This window comes from Myotis yumanensis, unplaced genomic scaffold (assembly GCF_028538775.1).
Source record: "Myotis yumanensis isolate MYYU_CA2020_CCGP unplaced genomic scaffold, mMyoYum1.0.hap1 SCAF_13, whole genome shotgun sequence".
Classification (NCBI taxonomy): domain Eukaryota; kingdom Metazoa; phylum Chordata; class Mammalia; order Chiroptera; family Vespertilionidae; genus Myotis; species Myotis yumanensis.
The window spans coordinates 1954852-1964258 of record NW_027223764.1 but is presented as its reverse complement, the minus strand read 5'-3'; the positions used below and the strand labels follow the sequence as shown (position 1 = coordinate 1964258).

At 55.0% G+C, this 9407-nt stretch overlaps 1 protein-coding gene across 2 annotated transcripts in view; it reads left to right on the top strand.

Moving 5' to 3' along the window:
- Positions 1-4098: 4098 nt before the first annotated feature.
- The window catches only part of CTBP2 (C-terminal binding protein 2), a 104082-nt gene continuing 98773 nt past the window's right edge, over positions 4099-9407 (top strand). The window contains exons 1-2 of one of the 2 annotated variants that reach the window (XM_070432075.1): positions 4099-4365; positions 4662-4861. The gene's annotated coding sequence lies outside the window, so the exon portion shown is untranslated. Of the gene's footprint in view, positions 4366-4602; positions 4862-9407 lie in introns of those variants that run through there. The other variant, XM_070432074.1, reaches the window with a different exon arrangement.

Sequence of the window (9407 nt, the reverse complement as noted above, 5' to 3'; positions counted from 1 at the left end):
TAAAGAACAAACTTTCAATAAGAAGATGCTAAAAATTTATTCCAGAAGTAACTAACTTGACCTTTTCTGAACTAATAATGAAGATATGTAAATGCAAACAGAAACCCTTCTTGAAATGGGGGGGGGGGGGGGGGGAGCATGTCGGAATCAGACAGGAAGGAGTCCAACCCCATCTCCTCACTGGCCAGCAGGGTGACCCTGGGGAAGTCCCATTAAGTTGCCTCAAGTTCCCTCATCTGTAAAATGGGGATAAAGCCAGCATCTCTCTTCAGGGACTGCTGGGAGGATAAAGATGTGTGTCAGGGGCTTAGCCCAGCACCAGGACCTCTGAGTTGGGGACAGTTATTGGTTGCTACTGTTACTTTTATGTCTCTTTTTGTGTGTGTCTGTCACAGTTGGAACACCAGAAACCGAACCTGACCAACTAAACAGGCCCAGATGGAAGAAGATCATGGAGAAAACTGAAAAATGGGCATTTCAGCACAGAGGTAAAAATCAGTAAAAGGCATTTATTCTGTAAACTAACTGATATGTATTTTAAAACAAAGTATGTTGTCTTTTTTTAAAAAAATATATTTTATTGATTTTTTACAGAGAGAGAGGGAGAGGGATAGAGAGTTAGAAACATCGATGAGAGAGAAACATCGACCAGCTGCCTCCTGCACACCTCCCACTGGGGATGTGCCCGCAACCAAGGTACATGCCCTTGACCAGAATCGAACCTGGGACCCTTCAGTCCCCAGGCCGATGCTCTATCCACTGAGCCAAACCAGTTTGGCCAAAGTATGTTGTCTTTATCTTAATTTTCCTCATTACAAATTCCCTTTATTAATGTTTATTTTGTTATCTACTACTGGTATTTTTTAAAATATATTTTTGTTGATTTCAGAGAGGGAGGGTGAGAGAGAGAGAAAAACATCAATGATGAGAATCATTGACTGGCTGCCTCCTGCACGCCCCACACTGGAGATGGAGCCCGCAACCCAGGCATATGCCCTGACCGGGAATCGAACCCTGACCTCCTGGTTCTTAGGTCGATGCTCAACCACTGAGCCATGCCAGCCGGGCCAGATTACCTTTATATATAGTAATAAATATGAACTAAAAAGTTTGTAAGACAAAAACGACTTTGCAGCATCGTTAGTGCTGCGGTCACACATACACAGCACTGACCATTCATTCAATGTTAAGCGTGCAGTCCTGTGGCATTGAGCACATCCACAGCAGGTGCGGCCTTCACCGCGGCCGTTTCCAGAGCTGCTTCAGCACCCAACGGACTCTCTCTGTGCCCATGACACGGCCACCTCCCTCTCTCCCCGCCCCACAGCGCTCGGTCATCTCTATTCCACTTTGCCTGTCTGGATGAACTCGCCTCGTCTACGTGTCCTGTTTGTCCATCTGTGTCTGGTTTATTTCACTTAGTGCAATGTCCTCAAGGCTCATCCACGTTATCACAGGTGCCAGCATTCCCTTCCTTTTCAAGGCTGAATAGCGTTCCATGGTTTCCACACCACATGTGTTTCGCGCCTCTTGGCTACTGTGAACAAAGCTGTGAACATCGTATATAGGCACACATATTTGAGAGCCTGGGTTCCATTCTTTTACATACACACCTAGAGTTGGAATTCCTGGGTTACTTTTTGAGGAACCTCCATACTTCTTTCCACAGCAGCTGCACCAATTTACATTCTCACCAGCAAGCCACAAGTTTTCTGATTTCTCCACATCCCTACCAACGCTTGTTATTTTCTGTTTTTTTCTTGATCTTTTAAAATTTTATAACAGCCATCCCAATGGACGTGAAGTGGTATCTACTGTGGGTTTGATTTGCATTTCCCTAAGGATTGGTGATGCTGATTGTTGGTCATTTTTGTGTCTTTCTTTGAGAAATGTCTATTCAAGTCTTTGCCCACTTTTGAATTGGGCTGCTTTTTTGCTGTTGTTTGGAGCGTCTTTTTTAAAACACACAATTGTAGTTTAAAGTAATTCACCTATTACGGCCAAATGGGCTTACTGTTTTAAAATACAGGGTGTTGATCTGGATGCGTGACTCAGTTGGTTAGAGCGTCATCCAGTCCACCAGAAGGTTTTGGGTCCCATTCCTGGTCAGGGCACATGCCTTGGTTTCAGGTTCTATCCCGTTGGGCGTGTATGGGAGGCAACCAATGGGTGTTTCTCTCTCACATTAATGTTTCTCTCTCTCTCTCTAAAAATTAATAAAAACATACCCTCAGGTGAGGATTAAAAAAAATACACAGTGTCAAGTTGAAGTAAATAATTTTTGGCTCTGAGGACACTTCCTTTTTAACATTCTCAACACAAAGAACATAGTATTTTCTAAGTTAGGTCAAGTTCATAGTAGACATTCAAGTTGAATAAGTTATAGAAGAAAATCAGCTGACTTTTTGTGGTTTCTGGGTGAGAATAAAGGGCCACTCAGAACCAAAGGTCATCTGTGAAATAAGGAAGCAGAAAAATCTTTATTTATAGTTATTATGGTTATAGTTTATGCCAAGATCTATCTTAGGCGCCATGACCTTGCGACAGAACTGGAGATGATGTTGTGGGGATACAGGTCACCAGAAGATGCGGGGAAACAGGCACGTAGCTGGCCTGGTGGGGGGCCTGTTAGGGCCACGCAGAAAACGTGCTTGTCAACATCTTAGTCGCTTCATTCCGGGAGCTAGGGGGTGTGAGTGGCCGAGTCCAGCACTGACATCACATCTGGGAGGTCTTCAATAGTTTTAAGACTTTATTGTTTTATGATGAAACAACCATCAGGAGTCACAGCCCCGCAAGGCCGGTGGCCACTTCCGAGTGCACTGTAGCCAACGGGCAGGGAGCACCTACTCCCTGCTCAGGCCAGATCACGAGTACTTAAACCTTAAAATGTTAATAGGCTGAGGCCTGGCGCAGCGCTCCGGGATGCAGGAGGGGGTCCAGCGGCGAGATGGCCCTTGCTCTGGCCCCAGGGTGTGGTGCACTCCCGAGCCACCAGGCTCCAGGCATTGCTGCGGGCCTGCGAGGCCGGACCTCACACCCTCCCCACGCCTTTCCTGCGGAGCGTCTCAGTCCAGTTCCCAGCGTCTCACTATGATTTTCACATAGTTCGAGACTAAAGGCTCAGTTCAGCCCAGACAGGGGCGCATGGAGGATGCGTGGCCGACCTCAGGGAAGTGAGATGAGTTTGGGAGCTCCCGGCGCACACAGAAAAGCCCCCCGACCCCGCAGCCGCCGATTCCCTTCCGCAAACGCAGGCATGGAATCCAGTCCAGGTGCGGCCAGCTCTCGGCCTGCTCCCCAGGTTTGGTGTCCAGGCTCAAACCTCGAGGCGCGCGGAGGCACGGGCTCCCGGCGCGGAAGGGCACCGCGCGAGCCCAGGACCCCGACTCTCAGCCCCCCAGGCCCCAGCGCGCCTCTCCCGAGAGGCCCGAGCTCTCCCCAGGAGAAGGCTTTACAAATAGCCCGGCGAGATCCAGGCAGCAGGAAGGAACGTGGTTTTTAATGTGTGAGAAATGTTTTGCTTCTCGTAGGGAACACAACCGCTTCGAGTTCCAGCACATAGGGCCCCCTCCCGAGCACCCACAGCCACGGCCGCCTCTCGGGCCAGGCGCGGGCCCCTTCGCCCGGATCCGGATTTGGGGAGCACAAGTGCCCGCTGGGGCCGGCCCGCGCCTGACCCCGCGGGCCTGGGAAGGCAGAAGCGGCGGTCGCAGGGGCCCAGGAGGAAGTTGGAGCCTCGGGGCCTGGAAGCGGGCAGGTCGGCGCCGCGGGCCTGGCTAAAGCCACCCCGAGGCGCTGCGCCCAGGCTCGCCCGGGCTCGCGTCCCCCCATGTGGCCGGCCGCCTGAGGCCCCACGTGGAAGGGGGTGGAGGAGGAAGGGGGCCCCGGCGGGACCCCCGCCTCCGCCGTCAGGCCCCCGCGCTTCTCCAGGGCCTCCCGGGCGGGGCCGGGCCAGGGAGTGCCGCCGTGCCCGGGCCCGCCCGCCGCGCCAGTGTCCACTTTCGCGAAGCCACTAATCCCCCGAGAGAGCCGATTTGTAGTGAGGAGTCGCTCTAGGGGGCGAGGCCGGCCCATGTGGGGTTGTGTCATTGGTTTGCAAAGAGACCCCGCCTTTCAAAAAAAAAAAAAAAGAAAAAGCGAGTGAGCGAGCCGCGACCCTCACCTCGCCTCCACCCTCGCTCCTGAGCAGCCGGCGGGCACCGGAGACGCGGCGGGCAGCTTCTTTCCCTCTCCTTTTCTCTCCGTTTTCCTCCTCCTTCCCCGGAGGAGAAAACAAATAAAGAAGAGCAAATAGCCGGGAGGCGCTCGGCATCCAGGACGCTCCCTCCCCCGATCCAAGTTGGAATTAGCATCCTCTTGGCGGTGAGCACGGCTCGGGGCGTGCGCGGGCCAGGGACCCCCCCAGCGCAGCCCCCTCCGGGCGGCCGGGCGCGGGGCCCGGACCTGGGTGGGGAGGACTGGAAGCCGGGTGGGCGGAGGAAGGGGGTGGGGTGGGTGGGGAAGTAGGAAGAGGCTCGGCGGCGAAGGGAGGAGGAGGAAGGGGAGGGGAGGGGAGGGGAGGGGAGAGCTGGGGAGGGAAGGGCAGGAGGGGGAGGGGCGGGGAGCTGGAGAGATTAAGTTTTTGTGTGTGTGTGCCTGTGTGCGTGTGTCATTTTAAGGTGGCCCAGCAGCGGCCCAGAAGAGCCGGCAGTGGCCCGAGGAGCTAAGGACCGAGCCGAGAGCCATGCCGCGCTGAGCGGGGGCCCGCACAGCCGCCGCCACCGCCACCGCCGCCGGGTGGGGTGGGAGGGGCGGGAGCCGCCGCCGCCGCCTCCCGGGTGGGCGCCCTTCACCGTGGACGCCAGCGGCCCGGGACGAGGTAAGAGGGACCCGAGGTGGGGGGGCTAGGGCCGTCCCCACCCCCGCCTCACCTGCGTCGGTGGGCTGGGGCGCCGCGCCCGCGCCTCACTGCGCCACTCGGGGCGGGGAAGGAGGGCGAAGGACACGGAGCCGGCATCCGAGGACATCTTTGGTCTGCGCCCCCGGCCCCGTGTCCCTGCGTGGTCCCGGGGCTGGGCGCCAGCCTGGGGGGTCCCTACTGACCGCCCCCCGCTGCTGGTCGCGCCCGCTGGCTGCCGTTTGCGCCAGGATTTTTGTTGTTGTGATGAGAGTTGATGAATGCGAAGTAGGCGGTCACCTTCCTTCCCATCAGGATTGGCAAAGAAAAAAAAAAACGAAACCCCGAGCGTGGCGACGTCCGGAGGGCAGTGGCAGCGGCGGCGTCTCGGCTACCGTTTCCTAGGCGCCCCCGGCTCTTGCTCCCCGAGGCCGGTGGGTGCGCGCACGGGGACTGCCCACGACCCAGGCCGAGCGCGCCGCGCGCCGCAGGGACAATATGGCCGGATCCCCCGGGACCGGGAGTCCGAGCGCGCGGGGCCTTGCGCTTGCGGAGCGGGGGCGGGGAGAGCGGGGTTCCGCGGGGAAATCGGGGCGCGCGCGGCCAGGGGCCCCCAGGGGAGCGGCCCCCGCCAGCAGTGGGTCCCGCGCGGCGCCCCGGAGCGCTGGCGAAAGACGGGAAAGGAGGCAAAGTGGAACCCTTTTGTTTTGCCGGCCCCGCATTGTTGGCTCCTCCGGGCAGCCGGGCCACATCTGCCGCCGCCGTCCACACTGCCGCGCGGGGCTCGGCCCGCCAAAGTCGCCGCGGGGCGGGGGCCCGGGGTGGGCCGGGCGGCGGGCGGGCGGGCGGGCGGGCCGGGCATTTCCTCTGCCCGGCCGCGCTCCCGCGGGCACCACTTCCTCCTCGCCCGCCGCCGCCGCCGCCGGGAGCCCGGCCCGCCCGCCGCCCCCGCCCGGGCCGCACTTTTCGGGTGGGGCGAACCCAAAAGAAAAAGTTTCGCAGGAGGGGTGGCCAGGGCGCGCCCTGGGCTGCGGGGACCCGGCGCGGCGCCGCTCCCGCTGGGCCGCCGCGATCGCTCCTTCCTTCTTGTGCCCGGCGGCAGGACGGACCCCGCGGCCGAGGGGCAGCGCCTTTCTTTCTCTCCCTCGCGCTCCTCCAAGCCCCGGGGCAACTTGGGCAGAGGCGCGCGGGAGCCGGGGCGCGCCGGGGCCTTTCTCCAGCGGGGGCCCTGCGGCGTGGCGGATCGCCCGCAGCCCAGGCAGCGCCTTGGTGCTGTGAGGCCTCGTGGGCCGGGGAGCCCCGTGCGGTCACAGCCGGTCGCGTCGAGACACACAAGCGTCCACACGCTCTCCGGTGCCTCGCTTTCCGCCACCGCGGACGATCACGGGCACCGAGTGTGCGTGAGTGGTGATCGCTCACACCCCGGCTCCCGAGTAATTTTTCCGGAGGCGGCCCAAGCCGCAGTTGGCTCCAGGGGGCCCCACGTTTAGTAATTTACATGGAGAAGGAGAGATTTTTCGTCGAAATCCCGCTTGTTCTGCGTCCTTGCGGGGGAGGCTGCTGGCAGTGGCCTGCGTCGTCATGCTGGGCTCTCTTGCCCTATCCGGGCCAAACAGATCTTTCTGGATTCCTCCCCACCCCCCCAATTTTCCTTTAAAGATGGGAGGTCGGGTTAAGTTCTTAGAGAGTCAGATGTGAGTGGCTTGAAGGGTAGACAAGAGAATTCTATAAATATGCATTGGGAATTTAAAATGCTAAGTGCCTTATTTGCAATTCTGTTGGATATTCTAGCGACTCGTATATTTTTATCTGACATGGATAATTCGGAGGGGACACGTATTTTGGTGAGTTTACACAGCGACTCTGCCTCCTGACTTTGGTGAAATATATCAAACTCTCCTACTGGTCTTTCAAAGAATATCTTCCCTCTAGGTCCTTGGATTCAAAGGCATTTTAAGAATTACCTCGTGTTCAGCACCTAGACTGCTGTGCTGCCTCTAGAGCTCTCCCAGTGGGCTTAGCTTCCAGTACTTCCAGGGACTTGCACTGGTTTGGGAATTTTTTTACAAATCTGTTACGTTTTGAGGTAATAGGACTTTAAAAGATCTTGTTTTTGTAGTCATTTGATTTCAAAGAGTACTTCTTACAGCAATTATAAAGTGATATTCAAAATGCTAATTAAACGCTTTCAGTCGGAGCAGCTTTAATATTGAAACGGGGTTTTTCTTTATGGTAGGTACCAGGGGCAGCATCCTAGAGTGGAAACACTAACTATCCTTTTGTCTGGCCTCAGATCTGAGCTGCGCTGACACTCTCCTGTAAAAACCCCGGGTGCCCTTTTTATTGCCCCCCAAAGAAAAGTTAATGAGACTGTAGGTTTCAAGCAAAAAAGCAGGCCCTCCTTGCAAAATATGCTTACAGTTGCCATTGAAGTTGGATGTTAGCTGTGAATGCACCAGCCTTTAATGAAACCAGTTTAATCGTTCACACTTGATCAAGTATAACAGGACCAAACAAAGGAATAAGCCAGCATATTTCTGTCGAGCATTGAGGGGTTTAGTGTAAGTGTTGATGTCGGGTCACCCCCTCCCCCCGCTCTGCCCCAGTACAAGGGAGGGAGGCTTGAAGGCAAAGGGAATTTATGGCTCTGATTGGTTTTCTGTGCCCCAGGGGTAAGGGTCCCAGTTTGCCCCGGTAGAAAGTAGTTATTAGAGGGAATTTAAAATCTGGAGTTTGGAGCTTGCTTTGAACCTGACAAGGTGCTTTTTGGTTTAAATCTTTTTCCTGTTTGGAACGATGAGGCTAAGGGTATGTGGTCGCCCTTCTTTCTAATTGTACCTTAATGAGGCCGAGGGGAGGGCGAGGTGGCTCTGCAGATTGCACTCTGGGCCCTGTGTTATTTACGACTTCATTTGGGATCTTTGAAACTGGCCCTTGAATGGGTGTTCTCCTGGGGGAGGGGCAGGGTGAATTAACCTTTTCTAACTGATTTTAAAAACCCTTTGTCTCTAACATGTATTTTTTCCGCTCAGCACAGTAGGACTTAGTCTTTGATTTAGCAAAGAAACATTTGCAAAGTGTGTCTTTACAAAGTTAAGAAAGTAAGAAAGTTTGGACACGTAAAAGCGAACATTACTAGCATTGTAAAAACACCAGGGACATATTTCGGCCTTTTCAGACGACTCGACTCGGGCACACCTGTTCCTGCCCCTGGCATTGTTGGTCAGGTCGTGTACACAAGATGAAGCAGGAAAGCTTGCTCTCGGGGTAATTATTAACTGCCCCTCCGCTCCCCTTTCAGGGAATAATCAATAGCTTTACTCTTGACTCTTAAAACTCCAAACAAAAATCCTATTCATAAGCCTGAAAAGTGTTTTAAAGAGAGATGAAATGAAGAAAAAGAAACAGCCATCACCACAACAAACAAAACTACAAAACCAGCGGTCACTGTGTCAGCGTTTGAGTAGCCGACCATGAGGTACGCAGAGGGGGAGCCTAGGAAAGACGCGCTGGATTTGAAGAGGCTGTTTTGCTGGGAACTAAAATCAGAAGCAAAGGGAGCTTCTCCAATTAAAAACAAAAAGGACGGCCATCTCTCCAGAGAGGCCCTGCGAGGCCAGCCCGAGCGCCATTGGCCCGCCGCCCTCTGCGCTGTGAATCATTTCTGAAGGCACAGCTCTACCCTTCGCACTTAACGCTTTCCCTAAATGGAGAAATGTAAAGAGTTTACGGCCACGGGAGAGTGGCCACCCCAGTTGTCATTTTTTACCTCTTGTCACTTCACTGCAGAAGGCTGTCACCATAATGTATGTGAGTGCAGCCTGGGTCCTTCTGTTAATAATCTTTCTATCAGTGAAGAGCAGCAGCCAAGTGTCCCCTGTCCCCGATAACAGCCACGAATATATACCCTCCAGCACGTGGTGGGAAAGGACGTTTATCTGGTGGGGAGGGCGCCTCCGCTACGCTCCCCCCATGCTCTGGCTGATGGCAGGGGTGGACCATATTGTTGTAGTCATTCAAAAATTGGAGTGCGGGTTGCCTGACCCTTTGAAGAGAAGTGCTTGTCCTTAACAGAAGCGATCGTATAGTGAAATATTGGGGCGGGGGGGGGGGGGGGGGGGGCGGGACTCATTTCCCCCAAAACCTCTGTGAGTCACTAGCTGAGGAGTGCTAGTGTGGACTTGACTGAAACTTGCGGTGGCACATGGCAGTGCTGGCAGGGCTGTGCTCCGGGCTTCCCGCACAGCTGGCCAGCATGCCCTCGTTCCCACTGCGGTCACAGCACTTCGGGGAGGAGGGGAAGGCAAGGCTTCTCCCCCAACCTGATCTTTTGAAGTTAATTTTTATTCAAGTCTGTTTGATGGAATATGTATCAAAGGCTTGTGAAAGGGTGTGTGTGTGTTTTTTAAACCCTATCTCTGGGTTTGGGAAATTATATTTAATAATCGCTAAAAACTTCAGAACCATTTTTAAGGTGTGCAGTGTTTCTTTTGATCCTGATTTAATGGATGGTATCCAAAAGCCATCC